The 20533-nt window shown below is 40.2% G+C and overlaps 1 protein-coding gene and 1 long non-coding RNA gene across 2 annotated transcripts in view; one reads left to right on the top strand and one right to left on the bottom strand.

Annotated features, from left to right (window-relative positions):
• The window catches only part of LOC135077973 (uncharacterized), a 547422-nt gene that overhangs the window by 33698 nt on the left and 493191 nt on the right, over positions 1–20533 (top strand). The gene's annotated exons all lie outside the window — the stretch shown is intronic.
• LOC135077964 (connectin-like) overlaps positions 1–20533 on the bottom strand; it is a 174850-nt gene that overhangs the window by 2271 nt on the left and 152046 nt on the right. The gene's annotated exons all lie outside the window — the stretch shown is intronic.

Here is a 20533-nt window from a genome sequence, read left to right as displayed (position 1 = left end):
GATACCGTGTGCTATATGAAAATTTTGTATTACAAGTTTTACGTGTAGAAATACATTTTTCATTTTATCAAAATAATGGCACGGAAATTACGTTCTTATTTCTGTTTGTGCTTGGTGTATTAAACGTGTAGAATACAACCTTTTTTATTTCAAACACTAAAGGAGAGAAGAGGGAAGGAGGAAATAAAAAGGGCAAAGCCCTGGCAAGCAATCATCTGTGCCTAAATATAAATAAATTGTACTTTATAATGTTAAAGAAATTACATCTTAATTTGCTGCTTTCGCAAAAAAGAAAAAAAATTGTACTTTAAGATGTAAAAGAAATTAGGTACCTATAAAAATTTTATTTTTGAGAATATCATCTTTATTTTTAAAATAGGTACGTCAAACTTAGGCTGTGTTGCATGATCTTACTTTAACTATAACAAACGTAAAAATCTGTCAAACTCCATGAAAAAACACCGGCTATCGTTACAATTACCGTTAAAGTTGGTGCAACTCAGATTTAGCACGCTTTAGTGTCATTTTCACTGATTACTTTTATTTTGTAAAATATTTTAATTTCAATAAACAACTATTAAATCCACCTCCCATTCCAACCTAAATGTAATAGATATTTTAATCCAAACAAACCCTGTAACTAACCCCCTTTTCCCCCTTAATTCGACCCTGTCACAAAATCCGCTCTAATGATGTCTCCTGCCTATAAACAACCGACCTGCCAAATCCAGTTTGGTAGGTCAAATAGTGATCGAGATTTCGTATTTAGAGTAAAGCCTTGATCACACGTACCGAGCAAACGGGCGAGACAGTGCTCTCGGCCGAGTACTCGGTGCGTATGAACATAGCGCCGAGTGATCGGCCGAGTGCTCGAGTATGTGACTCACTCACCCAACTGTCTCGACAATGATGTAAGCGAGTAGTAGTTCACACGTGTTTTGAAATTAGCACAGTCAGTTCAGTTCTATTGAGACTTTTCTTTTTCTCTAATCTGTGGTGGACGTGACGTCAATAATTTGGCCGAGTGGCGAGTGGCGAGACAGTGCACGTTTAGACCTGCCGAGCGAGCGAGCGAGACAGTGCGGGGAAGCGGGAGGTTGGACACTCGGCCTAGTAAGTAGAACGGGAGTCGAGCTACTGTCTCGCCGCTTTGCTCGGCCGAGCACTTGGCCCATCACTCGGCGCTATGTTCATACGCACCGAGTACTCGGCCGAGAGCACTGTCTCGCCCGTTTGCTTCGCCGGTGCGTGTGATCAAGGCTTTAAGCCTAACATAGCGCGGAGTGCTCGGCCAAGCGCTCGAGTATCTATGTGACTCGCTCACCCAACTGTCTCGACCGAGGAAACATTTTACTGTCTCGCCCGTTTGCTCGGTACGTGTGATCAAGGCTTAAGTTAATTAATTATCCTTTGCTTTTATAATGACATATATAAAGAGAGATACAACCAGTACAAACTTTTTACAAAAACAGCTAGTTTTTGACGTAGACGTCTTTTGAGTTTTGCTACTCATTAACTTTCATCTATAGAGAGAGATACATAAAAATGCCTTTAACTTTCAGATATTATATTAAGAGACATAAAGAATACTCTAAAGATAGTCTTTGATGTAACGATTAAGTTGGAATCCACACAAGAAAATATTTCAAAGTTTTCAGCAAATAAAACGCTTGAATTTGAATAGAAATTTTAGCGTCGTTTCTCAATACGTGCTAAGGAATATCCGGTATTCATTTCCATATATAAAATCCGCTTTTCTCAGGCCATAAATTTATCAATACTCGACATCTTTTGATGCTTTGCCACTTTCCATCGCAAGATATGAGTAGATTATTCTCCTAAAAATATCCCGGAAGATTTACGGCTAGAAACTACTGCAGTGGCACATCTATCTATACTTAATTTTATAAAGCTGAAGAGTTTGTTTGTCTGGTTGAACGCGCTAATCTCAGGAAATTCTGGTCTGATTTAAAAAAAATACTTTTGTGTAGGATAGGTAGCCCATTTAATGAGTAAGGTCACAGCCAACAGGGGTGGAGCAAAAGAAAAATGTTTCAAAAACGTAAAATATTATTCAAACTATTTTCACGCGTACGAATTCGCGGGCACAGCTAGTTAAATAAGGGCTCCTTGTCAGGACTACGGAACCCTAAAAATATATCCGGGGCCTTTCCTTGACCGCAACCTTCGGAGATTTGGGATGTAATCAGTCATTGGGCTACTTGGAATTCAGATCGATGGAGGAGGGGATTTCCCTTGAAACGTTCCGCCTGAATTTCAGTTTAATGAGATGTTTAACTGAAACAAAGGCAGGGATTCAAGGTACGAGGCTTTTTGTTTGCGTGTATCGAATTTCAGCCTGGTTGCACCGCTTTGAATGAATAAGCAAGAGCAAGCTTTGATTATTTTAAATAAGATATTTCTGGGAATAATTTATTCTGAGGAAATGTTTGAAAATGTAAGTTTTAATTTCTTTTATGTTTTAATTTGGTAACGGTTTTAATCGAAAAAATGATATCCAAAGTCTTTTAACAAAGTGATGTTTGTAAATAGTTATAATTAATTCATAATGTATGCATTACCTTAACATTTAATAAAACTCATGAAGAAAATCATTGTTTTAAAAAGAAAAACCATTTAACACGAAATTGGATTCCACAAAATTATTTTTAATTATGCAATGATAACAACTCTTAATTTGAAATTATGAGCAGCGCGCGCGCGTGTAACGTGCGGAGCGCGAACGCGTACTGGCGATCGATGCGCGCGGCTATGGGCGGGACGCCGATCGAAAATTCTAGAGCGCTGTAACCGTTAGCGGGGCGCGGCGCGCGGGGTGTAGCTCGCGCAGGATTCGAGCTATGCCCATATCGGGTAGCGTAGCGTGATGCCGGCGCGATAGGCACGTAGTAACCGGTTTGCTATATGCTCCCCCTCTAGACCAGGGAAACGCCCTCGTCGGTGGTCTAGCATTAACCATCATCCCCCCCTAAACCTTACGTGGTCTTCCGCGTTTCCTTTTAGGAATTACGGGCTTCGGAGGGACGGCTTCGCTACCTTGGTAACGGGTAAGATCTTGTGTATGATATCTCCCTATAACAATGTCAGGCTGGTCGGTACTGGAGATGTTGTAAGTAGTAGGGCTAACCTTCTCTGCTATGCGATAAGGTCCATCACGGCGTGGGAAGAACTTGGCCGTCAGGTCTTTGGAGCCTTTGCTCAGGAGGTGAGATTTTAAAAGAACTAAGTCACCAACCTGGAATGCATCTGAGGGACGACGCGTAGAATCAGCGTACTGTTTAGCCTTATCCTGTTGGATCTCCACCCGTTCTCGCACAGCTGACAATGACTTCAGGAATGTCCTGAGATAAGGGGTAATTTGTGGGACGAAATTGTCTTTGTTTGAGATAGCACGAAGGTCGTGTACGACCTCTGTGGGGGACCGCATTTCTCTGCCGAAAGTTAGAAAAGCTGGTGACGTACCTGTAGTGCGGCACTTTGCACTATTCAAGGCAAAGCGGATCACCGGTAGCTTTACTGGCCATGAGGTGTGGTCCTCTTCCACGAGATGTGCTAACATTGCTTTCAGGTCACGGTTTTTGCGCTCGGCAGGATTCGCTTCTGGATGGTACAAAGGCACGAAGTTTTGTTTGATATCCAGAACTAACATGCACTCACGCATTACTGCGGACACGAACTGGACACCGTTGTCCGAAATAATCCTGCGAGGTAAACCGTACCGCATAAAATACTCCTCAATAAGAGTGTGTGCACAGGCTTCTGCTGTCGCTTCCTTGAGAGCGTACAGTTCCGTCCATCTGGTTGCTGTATCTTCCACAAGTAAAATCCACCGCTCCCCCTGGTCTCCTTCCGGTAACGGGCCGAATAGGTCAATGGCTAATACCTCGTTACGTTGGTTCATAACCGGTGTCTGAAGTAAACCTTGGGGTTTGGTATTGGGTGCCTTGTATCGTTGGCAGTGGATGCAGGCTTTCACGTAGTCCGTGATTTTCCTCCGCATCCCTGTGAAATAATAAAGTTGGGCAACCTTCTGGTACGTTCTGTCGATGCCTGGATGACCGGCTGTTGGGGAGTCGTGTAGCTCCTTTAGTATTTCTGCAACTTGGCCGGCTGGAATAACTAACTGAGGGGTTTCGCTATCAGAGTCCGGATTGTATCGGAACAGAACCCCTTGGTCCATAAGGTAACCCCTCTCTGACCATCTTTTGGCATTGAGATCGTTGGTGTCCTCCAGGTCTCTGACAATCTTTTCCACTTCAGGGTCTGTGAGTTGTTCCTGGCGCAGTTGGCTTGGTGACTTCGTGGGCAGATCGCAGATGATCGAGCAAATACCGCAATCTTGGCTTGTCTCGGATGAACACATAGGTCTGCTAAGCGTGTCTGCCACGACGTTCGCCTTCCCTGGGGTATATTGGAACTGGATGTCGAAAGACTGGAGTTTTAGAGCCCAACGGACTAACCTTCCTGCTGGCGATTTCAGGGATAGCAGCCATCGCAGGGGTTGATGGTCACTGCCAATGATGACTGGTTGGCCGTCCAGGTAAGGTCGAAAACGCTCCACAGCCCACACTACAGCTAGCGCCTCTCGCTCCGTGGTGGAGTAGTTGCGCTCAGCTGCGTTGAGAAGTCGGCTGGCGTATTCTATCGGCCTCTCCTGGTGACCTTCACCTTGTAGTAGCACTGCGCCGAGGGCATAATTGCTTGCATCGGTGCGCAGGATGAAGGGCTGGGTGAAATCAGCTTGCACCAGCACAGGAGCCGAGGTAAGTAGGCGCTTCAGCTCGTTGAAGGATCGAGATTGGTCAGCACCCCAAGTCCATACTTGGTTTTTCCTGGTTAGGCGTGTTAATGGTTCGGCAACTTTAGAGAAGTTCGGTATGAATTTCCTGAACCATGAACAGGTCTGCAGAAAGGTTCTCAGGTGTTTAAGGTTACCTGGTTCCTTCATCTCGAGGACAGCACTCACCTTCTCTGGGTCGGTGGAAATACCCTGCTGGGTAACAACGTGGCCGAGGTATTTGACGCTTTCTCTAGCGAACGCACACTTCTCCCTGTTGACGTGGAGGTGGAACTCGGCCAGGCGTTTGAAAACTGCCTCGAGGTCTTGCAGATGTTTCTGGATTCCTCCATCAGAAATCACCAGTAGGTCATCTAAGTACGCAAGTATAGTTACGTTTTGTAAAGCTGAGCAGGAACGAAGACGATCTATGAGGCGCTGGAATGTCGCTGGTGCGTTTTTCAGACCGAACGGCATTCTCTTAAAGCGGTAAGTACCTAGAGGGCAAGTAAACGCGGTTTTGTCCCTGTCGGCTTCGCGTACCTTCACCTGCCAGTACGAGGACTTCAGGTCCAGGGTACTCATGAAACAGTCTCGTTTAGTACTCTGCAACAGCTCATCGATGCGCGGCATCGGGTAAGTATCGGACTTGGTGACTGCGTTTAAGCGTCTGTAGTCTACGCAAAAACGGATACCACCATTGGACTTCGGCACCATCAGCGCCGGGGAACACCAAGCCGATTCACAATCTTCGATAATGTCATCCTGTAACATTTTATCAATCTCTACCTTCATTTGCTCCTTCTTTGAGGGATTCAGGCGGTAAGGAGGCACAGCTATTGGCGGGTGTTCACCAGTCTCGATGCGATGCTCTGCATACGGTGTTGGGCCTCCCCCTGCTCTGAAAATATGCGCGTGCCTAGTGAGGACATCAGCGAGCGCTTGTCGCTCAGCTGGACTGAGATGACGGCCTTCATCATCCCTAAGAACCTCTGTAGAAGCACAGGACACGGTACGAGAGGTAGGTTCAAACGATAGATTATATTTTATTTGATCATTATTGCTGAAAAACCACAAGTCGTTGTGAAAATCTATTACTACCTTAGCTGCTGTAATAAAATCTATTCCCAGTAACGTCTCGTTATTTTTAGCGTCTGGAAAAATTAAAAATGGGATTCTAATGACGGTCTGCTCTAAGCGCACAGGTAATGTGGTAGTAAGTACCTTCATACGTCGGACTATACCGTCGGCGAGTTTTATTTCCCGCCAGGAAGAATGAAATTGATGACCCAGGCGTAGAAGGAGAGCATACAGCGTGTGACCCGCAATACAGTGTCTAGCGGCCGTATCGATGAGAGCGGTACCCTTGTGACCTAAGATGTCAATATGAAAAATAGGGCGTAAATCGCGGCCTACGGGGCTATCCGCAAAATCGTCATCACACGCACGCGCTCCATTATTTACATTTCCATATTCAAAACAATAGCATTTGATCAAGTTACAGTTTTGACATTTTTGTGAACACTGGGTATTCTGAACATCACTACATTGTGGCACTGAACTAAGATTTTCACAAGATGTAGAATTAATTACACATTTATCAAAGTTGCACTTACAGTTATGTAAGGATTGACTATTCTGATCATTTTTGCATTGTGACTCATTACTAGAATTATCACAAGAATAAACAAAATTAGAATTTTCTAAATTGCACTTACAACGACTGTGTAAGGATTGGCGACACTGACTAATGTTGCATTGTGACACAAAATTATTATAATCACAAGAATCAGTGGAATTAAATTTTACATAATTGCACTTACAATCAACTTGTAAGGATGGACTATACTGCTCATTATTGCACTGTGACACACTATTTGTATTAACACAGGATTGAGAAACATTACAGTTAGTCTTATGAAAATGGCACTTACAAGCTTGTAAGGATTGAGTATACTGAACATTATTGCACTGTGACACGTTATCTCTATTATCACAGGATTGACAAGAATTAAATTTGGTTTTATCAAAATTGCACTTACAAGTTTGTAAGGACTGAGTATGCTGATTACTATTACATTGTGACAAATTATTACGACAATCACGTCATGGCAGCGAAAAATTAAGTTTTTCGGAATTACACTTACGAGACATTGGTAAGGATTGAACATGTTGATTCGTATTACATTGTGGCATACTATTGTTACTCTTAGCATCTTGTTTATCTTTACAAGAGTGAGAAAAATTACATTTTTCTGGAGTAATCGAACTTTTAAAAGATTGAGCATTGTAACTATCGCTATTACACTGAATGTTATTGCGACTTCGTTCATCAAATAATGTATTTAATCGCGTTTTTGAACTCTGTGAAATAGAGTGATTATGCACATAGGGAGCGGGACACGAGTAGGAACTTTGATCACTACAATTAGTAGGTATTTTCGAGTTACTATTATTTGATGGACGAGTCGTTTTCTTTGTAGTTTTATGGTTAGAGTCTTTAGAGTTTAAGTTACGAATTGGTTTCGAACACTGATTACGCACTTTACGCGAAAACGACCGGGATTCGACACTAAAGAATGGCTCACTTTTGTCACGCAACGAGTTATCACCGTTATCACGCACTGAATAGTTAGTAGGGAATTGGGACTGACCTTGGCTCTGCAACTTACGGCATTGATCGCGGGTGTGTCCAAACCTTTTGCAGTACGTGCATGTGGGACGCGACTTTCTCGCGGCGGGGGCGGCGGCGGCGTCAGGTGATGGTTGCGGCGGCGGGGACGACGGCGGCGGGGGCGGCGGCGGCTGGCGGGCGGCGGCGTACGTGACGGCCGGCGGCGCCCGGGTGGCGGCGGCTGCGGGGGCCGGATAGCGGCTGGCGGCGGCGGCAGGCGGCGGTTGCGGGGCACGTATGGCGGATTCCGGCGCCGTATAAGTGGGCGCTCGGGGACCGGCGTATGTTGTGCTCGCGCGGGGTGCCGTGCGCGGCGTCGGAGTACCTCTCGACGTGTCTGCCTCGCCCTGACTGTCTTCTATATTGCGCGCATGACGTAGTAGGTCTTGAAAAGTGGCAAATTCTTCACGGCGTAGTCTCTGCCGGATTTTAGTGTGTAGGAGGCCGTACACCATGTCTAGCCTGGCCTTCTCCGAGACGTCTCTATCCGATATTTTCGATAGAAAGGCACGGCTGCGCGCTATGAATGTGTCCGTGTTTTCATTGTGCATCTGCGGGCTCGCGAATAGCTGTAGGTAAATGCGGTGTGGCGGGCGGCGGTCACCGAAGGCACTTATCAGGTTCTCTTTGGCCTCGTCCCACGATGTGATGGTGTTCTTCATGCCAAGCCACCACGTAGCAGCATCACCACTGAAGAGAAATGCGAGGCCGCGAACGATGTTAGTGCTGGACACTTGAGCACAGTCGCTGTACGCCTCGACGGCGTCTATAAACGCTTCTACCGATTCGTTCGGGTGGCCGGAAAATTGTGACTTACAGCGGGCCAGGGTGCCTTTCCCTGGGGCCGGTGTCGACGTGTTAATTCGTGTCACAGATAACAGGAGGTCTTTGAATGCTTCCGTCTGCGATCTTTGCAATGATTCTATTATGCTGGCTACGTTTTCAGTAGAAAAGTGAGAAGCGGGAACGTAGGTCGTATCGCGGCTTGTTGGAACTTCGTGTTCATCGCGATCCTGCGTCGGCGGCGTGGGCGTCAGAGGGCTGGGAAATGCGGGATTCGGCGCCGCATTCTCTCTGTCACACGCGTTTCGGCTTCTTGTATGCATTGCGGAGAACGAATAACTTTTACACTGTCACTGTAGGTCACTTTTAGTGTCCGACCGAAATTTCGGTTTCGGTTTCGGTTTCGGCCAGTTTCGGCCAAAAAATCAAGTTTCGGTCCGAGTTTCGGTTTCGGCCAAAAACGGCCGAACCTTTCGGCCGCGCCGAAACTTACAACATCGTACCTTAGGGTAGTTAAATTTTCAAACAGAACCTCTGTAACTGTGCTGAAATTTCATTGTGATAAATCTTTGAAAGTAGAAACCTGTAATTATAAGTCGGCGAGATATTAATTTTAGAAAAAAATGGGCTTACTATAAGTCTACCAGAATCTCATGGCAAACAAAAATATTGGAAAAGTGTGTTTTTCATATGGCAATAATAATTGTCTATGGTTTAATTGTCACCTGTCAATGAAAATTATGAAATCTGTCAGCCGCTGCAAAAAAATTTTAATCTCTTCTTGACTATTTCTTATTTTTGTGAAAAAGTCGAAAAAGCTCAAGCAGGTCATATTGTTTTCAATGTGAATTGTAAAATAAGGCAAAATTCAAAGTCAATCTTTGATTCAAAAGCGCGTCGTCGAGTTGACAGCTTGACAGTAAGTTGGACTGAAATGTTTTGATACATTTAGTTTATTACCCAACTGCGTCAGAAGGAGGGTTATGTTTTTACTTTTTTATTATATTATTCTTACATTAAGAAAGCTGCTTTATCGGGGTTTTCAGGTATATCTCACAATGTTATGACCATGTAAAGAAAAATGAAAAAGATTTCATCAAGCAAGATTGAATAATGGAGAAGTTTCCAATTTTTTCTTTAAATAAACTTGAAATAAATATAAGTAAAACTAATAATAATTGTGAAAGAATCATGAAAATATATCTACAAATGAATAAGTTACAGGGCCCTAAAGTTGCGCATAACTATTCACGCCATTTTGATCGGTGTATTCACGACAGACATTCGGAGTACAAACAGTAAATCACCCCTAATCCGGTGCTGTTGACAGATCCATTTTTTTTAAATCTAGCAGTTTTTAATTTTTCAGCTAAGGTCACTCAAGATTCTTTCTTAGTAAAATTTTGTAACCTTTTTAAATATCCCAGACCTGGCCATATACAAAAAGAACGGCACCGCCTGTTTCAGTTCCACGCGAAAATATGTAGGTAATTTAAATAATTAATTTCCCAGACATTTCTTGATCGATTTAAAAAAAAATTCACCGTCTTTTTAGTTTTAGTATATATTTTTATCCCATTCTGAGAAATATAGTGTTTTTAACATCAGGAAACTTCTCCATTGAAATGCTGGAAGAGCAATTTATTTACAATACCTCTTTATCTTGATCATCTATTGAAGAACAAGAAATGCAATTGGAGTTCTCAGAATCGTTTTCTAGTTTTGAATGAAGTGATAAGTTAAAAGTATGATTCATAATAAAATTAGTTACTTAAAGTAATATACGATTTATTTATTTTTCAAGACATTTTCCTATGTTAAAAACCCTATGTATAACAACATTCTTCATACACATTCCTACCTAAAATGTATACTCGTACTTCATGTTCATTAATATTAAAGTCATAAAAGTAAAAAATTAAACAATATCAAGATCGTTTATTCGAATTTCCCCAGTATTGCTCTCAACAAAGTTTATTTTCCCTATTTGCCATGAGATTCTGGTACACCTATAACATTTTTTCGACTTTTTAAGGACTTTTTTTTATTCTATAAAAGGTTCGGTTTCGGTTTCGGTTTCGGCCGAAAATACAATGAAACCGAACCTTCGGTTTCGGTTTCGGTTTCGGCAAAATAACATGTTTCGGTCGGTCACTATCACTTATACATATTTTACGTTGGGCGCCAGATATGAGCAGCGCGCGCGCGTGTAACGTGCGGAGCGCGAACGCGTACTGGCGATCGATGCGCGCGGCTATGGGCGGGACGCCGATCGAAAATTCTAGAGCGCTGTAACCGTTAGCGGGGCGCGGCGCGCGGGGTGTAGCTCGCGCAGGATTCGAGCTATGCCCATATCGGGTAGCGTAGCGTGATGCCGGCGCGATAGGCACGTAGTAACCGGTTTGCTATAAAATGAGATTTTAAGAGGAGTTCGAAATAATTCTTGAAAGTGAAGTGACCTTCATTTTCCAGAAATTAATTTATTATTGGAGGTTTTAAACGTGTTGGTATCCGTTGTAAAATAGATTATGTCTAAAGAAGTAAATACAGATCATTTTGCAGGTCAGTGCCTCAGTTTGTATAACTTAAGGAGTATCTACGTAATAGGCCGGCGGCTTGGTATTATACTTGTACTATTATTATAAAAGTATTTCATTAATGTGCTTGTTTTCCAATCAGCTATGACTTTTTTTTAAATCACAGCTACGTTTAGTGTAGAAAGTATTCAACAACGTAAAATGAGGCTGAGTTGTACCACCATACTTTTGTTGTGGTGAGTACAACCAGAGTAAATACAAATGAGTAGGTCATCTTCATAGAAACGCCCGAGCGCGGTTTGTATGTGAGCGCGCCAATACATAATATGCGGCGCGCACGCACACACTGACAAAATTTAGCGTGGATTAGCGCCAATTAGTGGGGAGCCAGTCGTGGTTGCGCCAAATTTTGTCACTGTGTGCGTGCGCGCCGCATACATAATATATTGGCGCGCTCACATACAAACCGCGCTCGGTGCGTTTCTATGAAGATGACCTACTCATTTGTTGTATTTACTCTGGTACAACGCCACATCACTAATGTCACCGCACTATCAGGGATACGGAAGTCATTTCTATTTTTACTTCTCTGCTGTCATAGAGGCCGGCCGGTGTTGTGGTCTATTGTTGTAGAAAACGCGAAATACAGTTTATTTGTGCTAAAGTACTTCTTTCTTTTGAACTCCCATATTCCACATATATTTTAACCGTGACTACAATATTTTAACCATTATCGGTGTTTTTGTATAGAGTTTGACAGACTTTTGACGTTTGTTAAAGTTAAAGCAAGATGGTGAAATCCAGCCTATAAGACATGATAGTTAGTACAGATAACGGATCATCTCACATGTTAGGAATATGAAATAGTATTTGAACGTAGACTTAGAGAACAGAGACGCACCCAGCACGGTTTGTATGTGAGCGCGCGCCAATACGTATGCGGCGCGCACGCACACACTGACAAAATTCAGCGCACCTCACCGCTAATCCACGCTAAATTTTGTCAGTGTGTGCGTGCGCGCCACATACGTATTGGCGCGCTCACATACAAACCGCGCTCGGGCGTTTCTATGAAGATGACCTATTCATTTGTATTTACTCTGCTTAGAAATACACATAAACAAAACCCCAGACAGACGCTAGAATGTTAGATATTCAAAGCAAACTTGGAAAATCCAGACTACAAGTAAATTAATGAACAGAATCTAGCTTATAAATCAATCAGGCCGGTATTAATTGCGTAAAATGTTTAAACTGAACCAGCTCGAAATCTAAGTAAAGATACGCCTTAAAAAATTAGTGCTGCTAGTTTTTTCCTTAATATTTTATGTTAAAAAACTTAATAAAGGTATTAAGTATCAATGTCAATATTTCCACACCCACCAGGTGTACAGACGACCTCACAAAGGCAGCAGAAAGGTACTGGATACAGACTGCTACTAACCGGCCAATCTGGAAAGCATTGGGGAGGCCTATGTTCGGCAGTGGACGTCCTACGGCTGGATAAATAAACATCAAAAATTGGTATTTTGTATTTAACTTGCTTAAGACAATTAATTTTTTCGCTCTTTACTGATATTCAGTTTAAAACAGACCTAATTTAGGCTGAGTTGCACCATCTCACTTTATCGGTAACTATGACGATAACCGGTGATTTTTGTTTGGAGTTTGACAGATTTTTGACGTTTGTCAATGTTAAAGTGAGTTGGTGCAACCCAACCTAAGTGTTTTCAAAATTCTTACTTATTGTAGCAAAATCCAAAACATGTATGTTACATAGTATTTAGGATTGAACAACTGAACATTGTAAATTATGTACTTCCCAAAACTCGAACCCAACTATGATAATGACGCCTTAACTTCCCACCTGAAGATCCTGATTATCTCATCCCGAAAGTGAAGGGTAAGCTTATTCCGGGATCTGTTTGCCCAGTCGAAGCTCTCTTAATTAACCGGCCATTTCAAAGTTAAATAGTTTGCTCTGATGTGTAAATTAGACCAATTTCTCTGTAGCACTGGCGAACGGATTCTGATGGAGTTATGATTTTGTAGTTTGTAGACTGATTAAGTGTTAAGTTACGGTAATCAAGCCTTTAATTGCTTATGGTAGAGTTGGGTTTGACGTAAATATGATTATAAGTTTTACTTCGTTTTACTATCAAGTAGGGTCATCATGTAATTTAGTTGCTCGCGATGTTAGCCTTTAATTTTGCAGGATAAGTTATTAGAAATGTATTTTTTCAGCTTCTAGACATTACAAGTTAGTGATAGCTATACTGTTGGCTTGAAACCACATTGAATATACTCGTAATATTTCCCACTCAATTTACTGTTTTACTCAATTTAATGTATTATCTAATCATTATTTGATAACGTGTTCAACCGCGTTTAAAACGCCCAGCAGTCGATTCAATCGTAGTTATAGATTTTATCTTGTGATTGGTCTAAAATAGTGGCTCAATCTAATTATTCTAATTGAATCAAGCATCAAAATTTTTTCTGTAGGTAGGTACGTACGCATCCAAGTTCTCAAAGTACACATTATATTATTATGTAATCACAAACAAAACTGACATGAAACGCTCCAAAATCTCAGCCCAGATCCATTATATTCAAATATCTATCAAAAATTGCTAGTCTCAGCGACGGTCCCAAACGCGCGGTTAACCGCATCATAAATTATTCAGCCAAGCACTCATAACCAGCCAGTTGTGCAGAGAAAGTTGTATTGGAGAATTTATTGTCAGAAGTTGCGTAGATACGTATTAATGTTACGTTCGTGGTGCTGGAGGTTAAGGCGAAAGTTTGGCTAGTTGTGACAACTAATTTGAGAGGGAGGTTAGCACATTATTAGGTTTGCGCTGATTTTGTGATTTGGATCATTGTGTTTATACATATATACAATATACATCGTTCGTTCGTTCGTTCGTTTCAGCCGAATGACGTCGACTGCTGGACAAAGGCCTCCCCCAAGGATTTCCACAAAGACCGGTCCTGCACCGCTCGCATCCAGAAGCCTCCCGCGACCTTCACCAGATCGTCAGTCCACCTAGTGGGAGGCCTGCCCACGCTACGTCTTCCGGCTCGTGATCGCCACTCAAGAACTTTCCTGCCCCAGCGGCCGTCAGCTCTACGAGCTAAGTGCCCTGCCCACTGCCACTTGATTTTAGCGATTCTGCGGGCTATGTCAGTCACTCTGGTTCTCCTACGGATCTCCTCGTTTCTGATTCGATCACATTCTGATACAATATCAATTTCTGGTACAATATACAATATACATGGTTTGCTAAAATCATCATAACTTTGCTTAGCCATAGTAAAGCCACAGTAACAATTAACTAAGGACCTAGACTATTTCCACCTCTTGTTATTACCGCTGCAACTCCTGTGTAGCCAGGATCTACAGTTTGACCGCCAATAAAACCCCAACCAGTAAAGGTCAAGTTTGTCCCGGGGGAAAGTATTGAAATTTACAGGACAGAATCTAGGACTAAAATTGATCCGAGTTTTGCACGTGGCTTAGTAATGGTGTGGAAAATTGGCCAACGGCAAAAAGGTAAAATCTATTAATTCACTAATATATATATACTATCTCATCGTAAATTGAATTAGTTTAAGTATTTTCTTATTTATTTTCCCATTTCAAACTTTGATAGAACCTTTACGCTTAAAATGAAAATGTAAACAACGATATCCGAGAAAAATTCTGTTTCATCTTTATATTTCATCTTTTAAAATTCATAGAATATCAACGTTATAAGCTTAGAGTAAGTAAGTTAAAAATAATAAAAATAAACTAAGTAGGTACATGATAGAATTACTAAGGATATAAAATAGGAGCTAAGCCAGAGGGAAGACGATTTTTAGAATTCAACTTTTTTCATTTTTTGTCGGAGTTTATTTAGGTAGCCTAGCGGGCAATTTTATCGCAAGTTAGCATAATTATGATATTCTAGAAGGCGTCTAGAAAATTCATTAAAAATCTTGATATTTTTTATTTTCCGTAAGTAGGCTTTCAAAGAGCACTTTGACATGTCCTACGTAGTGAATGAGCTACTAATTAGACCAAACTAGCTTGTTTTTAGCCAGGCCTTTGCCAGTTCAATAACGGCTAAACTTTAGATCCTGACTATTACACAAGTTAAACATTGGAAACTAGAGTATATTGGTTGTATATAGGTGTTTTTCACTTTCTCATCATCATAGACTCTATTTCAGCTTTATCCATATCAATAAAGCGCGCTATTTAGAATTGAAAGGATATCATTTTCGCACCAATGCATCGCGCGGGCTTGCCTGAAATCGAATCAAATACCGTATCGAGGGGAAATGCGGCATAATAACCTCTATTGACAGCATGAATATCAAATTACGATTTATCTGACTGAAAGGCATGATGATTCTGCTTTAGAAATGTAAAATACTGGCACATAGTTTTGATGCGGGCAAAAGTAGGTAGTGGATGTTTATAAAAAAGTGGATTTTTATGCTAAGTACCGTTAATTCATAGTATCCATTCGCTTTAAGTTTGCCGGTGGCGATGTGACGTCACTCGAAGGGAAGCGTCTATAACTTTATAGTTTGATAATATATTTAAAATATTTTTTATTTATTATTATTGATAAAAATTGTGTATTTGCGTAAAATAAGACACATTATTTATTTATTTATTTATTTTATTTATTTATTATTCATTATTGAGCAATTACATATTTGATCCAAATAGCGTCCTAAATCCTCTTTAGGTTTGTCTAGACACTATTGTTGTTATTATTGTTATTAATTGCGTTTAATCGCGGTTGGAAGAGGGGACGCGCATTCCACGGACCGGCAAACTTAGCGCGAACGGGTAGTAAGTAAGTACGTTACGTTTTGCAGGCTGAAATAAACATGATTAGTATTGGTGGATAATTCTGCGTTAAGCTATAAAAGTAGCAGTAGTAGGTACCTACTAAGGTACTAAAGCAGGTGACAGAAAGAAGTTAAAGTCATTTTCGTGATCATGGCTTATACTGAGAGCCATTTTGTTACTTGTACCCTAGTCCAGTCATTTGGTACAAAATAATGGCTTTACCCGGAAGGTTTTCCGGGAGTAATGAAAATTGGTGTTTCACAAAAAAGTTATGTAGACATCAAAAATAGGAATTTTCCTCTAAGTCCAAGTCTAAGCATGTTTTATCATAAAATTAATCCAAAAGGAAACATTTAAAAAATACTGCTACTAGGCAGATTTTTTTTAATATGGCGCCGCGAGCGGCAACCATACGAGGTCGCAAAGTTGAAATTCGTAAAGAGCACATCGAAATCAATATAAATACCAATTTTCATTACTCCCGGAAAACTTTCCAGGTAAAACTACCAAATGACTGGGCTACCCGTTCTGTTGTCTAATTTTACTTGTTATTTGTTGTGTACTTGCATGGAATAAATACTTTTTTTAATTTTTTTTATTTATTGTTCACAAAAGGATACACATCAAATATACAGGGTGTTACTTTGCATTCTTGCCATATTTACAGAGGTTACTATATTACTGATACTGAACACAAATCCGTAAAAAAATAATGCCCGAAAAAATTTTTTTTTAATCTTGAGTATTTTATTTTATCGACAATCTGTTAAACACATCACTAATTATCGTGACGCATGCACATCACTTGTTGGCGATGGCGATGAAGACTTTTTTACTTTTTATTGTATTTTTAAATATCTTTTGCAATCTATTGTCTTTAAAATGTCTTTTTGACACTTGTAAAAAACTGAGAAATCCATCAATCACAAATCACGTTATAAATAATACAAAAATGTCTGAAGTGTATTCAAACAACGAATAATTTAATCAAAATGGTGCTTGGAGTGTCTGCAAGACGTCTTAGACGAAATGCTTGATGACGTACCCTTAGCGTTACACCAAATGCTCTACTACCAGCAGGATGGTGCTCCCCCACAATAAGGACGTCAAGTGCGCGAATAATACGTTTGGTGAACAGTGGATTGGACGAGTGGTCCAGTAGCTTGGCCATCACGATCCTCGGACCTGACACCAATGGATTTTTGGAGTGACTTGAAACGACTGGTATGCGCAGAAGAGATAAACAGTGTAAACGCGTTACATGAAAGGATTGTTTTAGTGAAACTGTGAGTCAAAACGTTTATGTGTTGCGAAAACTAAAGCGAAAAACCTACGCTTCACCGTGCTAGACTGTGCCTTCATCAGAAAGGAGGACACTTTGAACAATTGCTTCGCAGTACGTAAACTTTGTAAGTAGGAACTTATAAATAAATAATTAATTGTGAATAAGGTGATTTCATTTCATACTTAATTTATTAATTTGTAAAAATAGGGTACAATGTTATAAATTAATGAAAACCCTAATAATTATTACGTATTTTTGACCGTCCTAAGCCCGTAAAGTAGAAAGGAAAATCTGAAATCAACTGAAGAGTATTTTAAAATAATTATTATGACTGGATAAAAAGGCTGGTACCCAGAGCCATAAAACAACAGATTAATAAGAACTAGGCCACGCCCACTAGGTTTATTCCACTTGCACCTGTAGAACGTGCAAGACAAAATTGGTTTATTCCAATTTGTACTGAAAAACCAAATTTACTAAAATCTTAGTGTACTTTCTTTACGGGAGTCTTTGTTTATCGTAAATAATAGGTATTGTTCCCTACTTTTATCCCTGTGAATATGGCAAGAATGCAAAGTAACACGGTGTATAGATACACTTGCCAAACTGCATTACAGTTTGTCGGCAATAGTTCTCGTCCTTAGTTTTTCGGGCTCAGTTGCACCAGCCTACTTCAACCGTTACCATAGCAGTAACTGGGTGTTTTTTGTATGGAATTTAATAGATTTTTGAAGATTATTAAAGTTACAGCAAGATGGCGCCACCCAGCCCGAGCATTCATTGTGTTTCCTGCTAATTACTACACTATACTATATCTACTCATGCAATACTTAAAAAATTACAACCACTACAACAAACAATACAGTTCTTGAGCTTAGTTCTTAAGCAACTTACGAAGGCGAGCGAGCCCCACCTGTGTGTGTTCGTGTACATGCTTTAAACTATAGTGCAATGTCTATCAAAAAACTTTTGAAAAACGAACGAACAGTAGCGAGCCACCACACATGCAAAGCTCACTCGCACTCGCGAAATTAACAACTACACATTCATATTTTATACCCAATTATCTCCCAATTATCTTATACCCAATTATCTCCTACATTTTCTTTCATTCTTTCATCGTCATCCAAAATCACGAATGTTTTTTGCTGAAGCGAGAGTTACTTCGGCAAGTGGCCTCTTTTTACTGCTAGGTTTTAATTACTTTTGCTTATAAAATAATGCTACTACTAGATACAAGGACAATTTCAAACCCCTACTATGTTCTTCTAATTAATTACTTTGCGGGTCCAATGACAGTTTAACTATCCCCCGGGACAAACTTGACCTTCACTGATTGGGTTTTATTGGCGGTCAAGCTGTAGATCCTGGCTATACAGGAGATGCAGCGGTGGGAACGAGAGGTGGGAATAGTGCCGTAAAGACAAGGTCAAAATAATAGACCCGAAAATTCGGAGTAGCCCCAAAGGTTCTGAACGCTTACAAAATCACAATTTTAGACTATTTTCCAAATTAATTAGGTACAGAAATTGTGGTTTAATAGATGAGGTGATATAAGTCCACATGATCAATGAAAAATGTGATAATAATATAACTAATGAAATGGAAATTAATCCAGTGCTTATAAAATTAAACAGTTAATGAAACCGCGTAATCAAATACAATACCAATTGGGCGTTATTATAAGACCCATAACGAAATTGATAAACCATAATCCGTAATACCGAATTCAAATGTGGTGAAATATAAATTTATGAGTAAGGTATGTACTTATTACGAGTACGTATGTGGGTGGGGCACATACTTAGTACGCAGAACTGACGGCCGATGGGGCAGCAAGGTTCTGGAGTGGAGGCCACGTACCGGAAAACGCAGCGTGAGACGTTTACCCACAAGGTGGATCGACGACCTGATAAAGGTAGCTGGAAGGCGCTGGCTGGATGCAAGCCGCTACTAACCGTGTGATGTGGAAGTCACTGGGGAGACCTATGTTCAACTGTGGACGTTCTGTAGCTTAAATGATGATGATGTACCTATTAAGTTAGGTACCTTTTTATATCATGAGGTATATTTTGTGGTTCATTGTTGAAATAAATGTGATAATTCAATTTTATTTAAGTTGCTATGATGTCGATCCAAACTAACTTACATTGTAAAATTATTAACATTGGATACAGTATCTAATCTCAATCCATAAAAATAATATTACCTTTTTGGACCGATATTTCTCAGCTTGGTTCTGTAACCCCTGTGTAACCTCTTATTATATAAATTTTATTCTTATTTCGTCTACAACAATTTAGCACAACTTCACGTTTCACTGCAACATTTACAATCTAATAAAAAAACGCTTACTTAACTTTCTCCCATAAATTCAATAACTTCAGTATGAGCTTATTTAAATAGAGATCAGAGATATGGAACCCTAACGGCACCCGCAAACCTTTCGCTTAATCTTTGTTGTTACAAAGAGTTTGGAGCCTTGGGAACTTTTAAATAATCTTACTTTTCGCGTGCTCATTTTGCCGCCGAAATCGATATCGCTTTCATAATATATTACGGATTTGTTTTGGTGTCACTCTAGCCACAATTTGGGCTTATTCCACTTTGTTCACCTAGGTGATATCATCCTCATTTCACCTCGGAACCATTTCACCCAACTTCATTTTCCAGGTGAATTGAGTCGACTAAAAAGTGGTCGTCTTTGTTCACCTAGGACTTATTTCATCCAGGCAAACAAACACTTCCTTTTTCTTATGAAATTATATCTCATTTTTACTGGATCTAAAATTTTATCACAAAGAAAATAATAATCTACATTTGGTAAGAGGTTTAGGGGCGTAGTGTGAGTTTATTTCAAACGCATTCGATATCGACTGCGTAAAAAAGTGACATGAAATGTACGAGTATGATCAGTGCCCCTAGCGTAAACTTTTAAGAACTAAAATCTACGTATATCTTTTTAACACAGTCGTTAACGAATACGTTTGACGTTATCTAACTACGCTCCCTGGAGCGTGTTTATTTAAAAATCTTCGGACATAACACCCATAGAGTTACAGGCTTTCGCAATTTACTGTATTTTTATTATACAATCCAGCGACAGCCTAACAAAACGTTTTATAACGTATTCAGTACCAATCTCCAAATTCCACGTGAATTTCATCTAATCTAAATAGATGGCAACAAAGCTATACAAATAACGATTCATAAACGAATCAAACAAATTGACTTTGCCGACCCACTTCAATGAGACCACAAACCTACTGAGATTGTTATTTAAAGGACTTTCAATGTTTTGGGCACAAATTGTGCCTGAGTATTCAAAGATAATTTGAAGACAAACTCGAATTGAAATTGCTACGTTATTTTAATGAAGAGTTTGAATTTCAATTGAATTTTAAATCGACACGCAACGAGAATTGAATTGGGATTTGAAGAGATAATCCGCAAACAAAATTTAATTAATTATTGAATGGTCATGAAGCTTAAAACTTGAAAGTAATTAATAAAGCTAAATTAATGCAAAAAGTTCATTAAGGTCAATAAACCCGCCACTCGTGTCTGCAAAATCTGTTATAGCTTGACCGCCATCTTAATCCAA

Source organism: Ostrinia nubilalis, chromosome 14 (genome assembly GCF_963855985.1).
Source record: "Ostrinia nubilalis chromosome 14, ilOstNubi1.1, whole genome shotgun sequence".
Taxonomy (NCBI): Eukaryota; Metazoa; Arthropoda; class Insecta; order Lepidoptera; family Crambidae; genus Ostrinia; species Ostrinia nubilalis.
The sequence above is the reverse complement of the archived record's forward strand: the minus strand, read 5'-3'. Positions and strand labels throughout refer to the sequence as shown.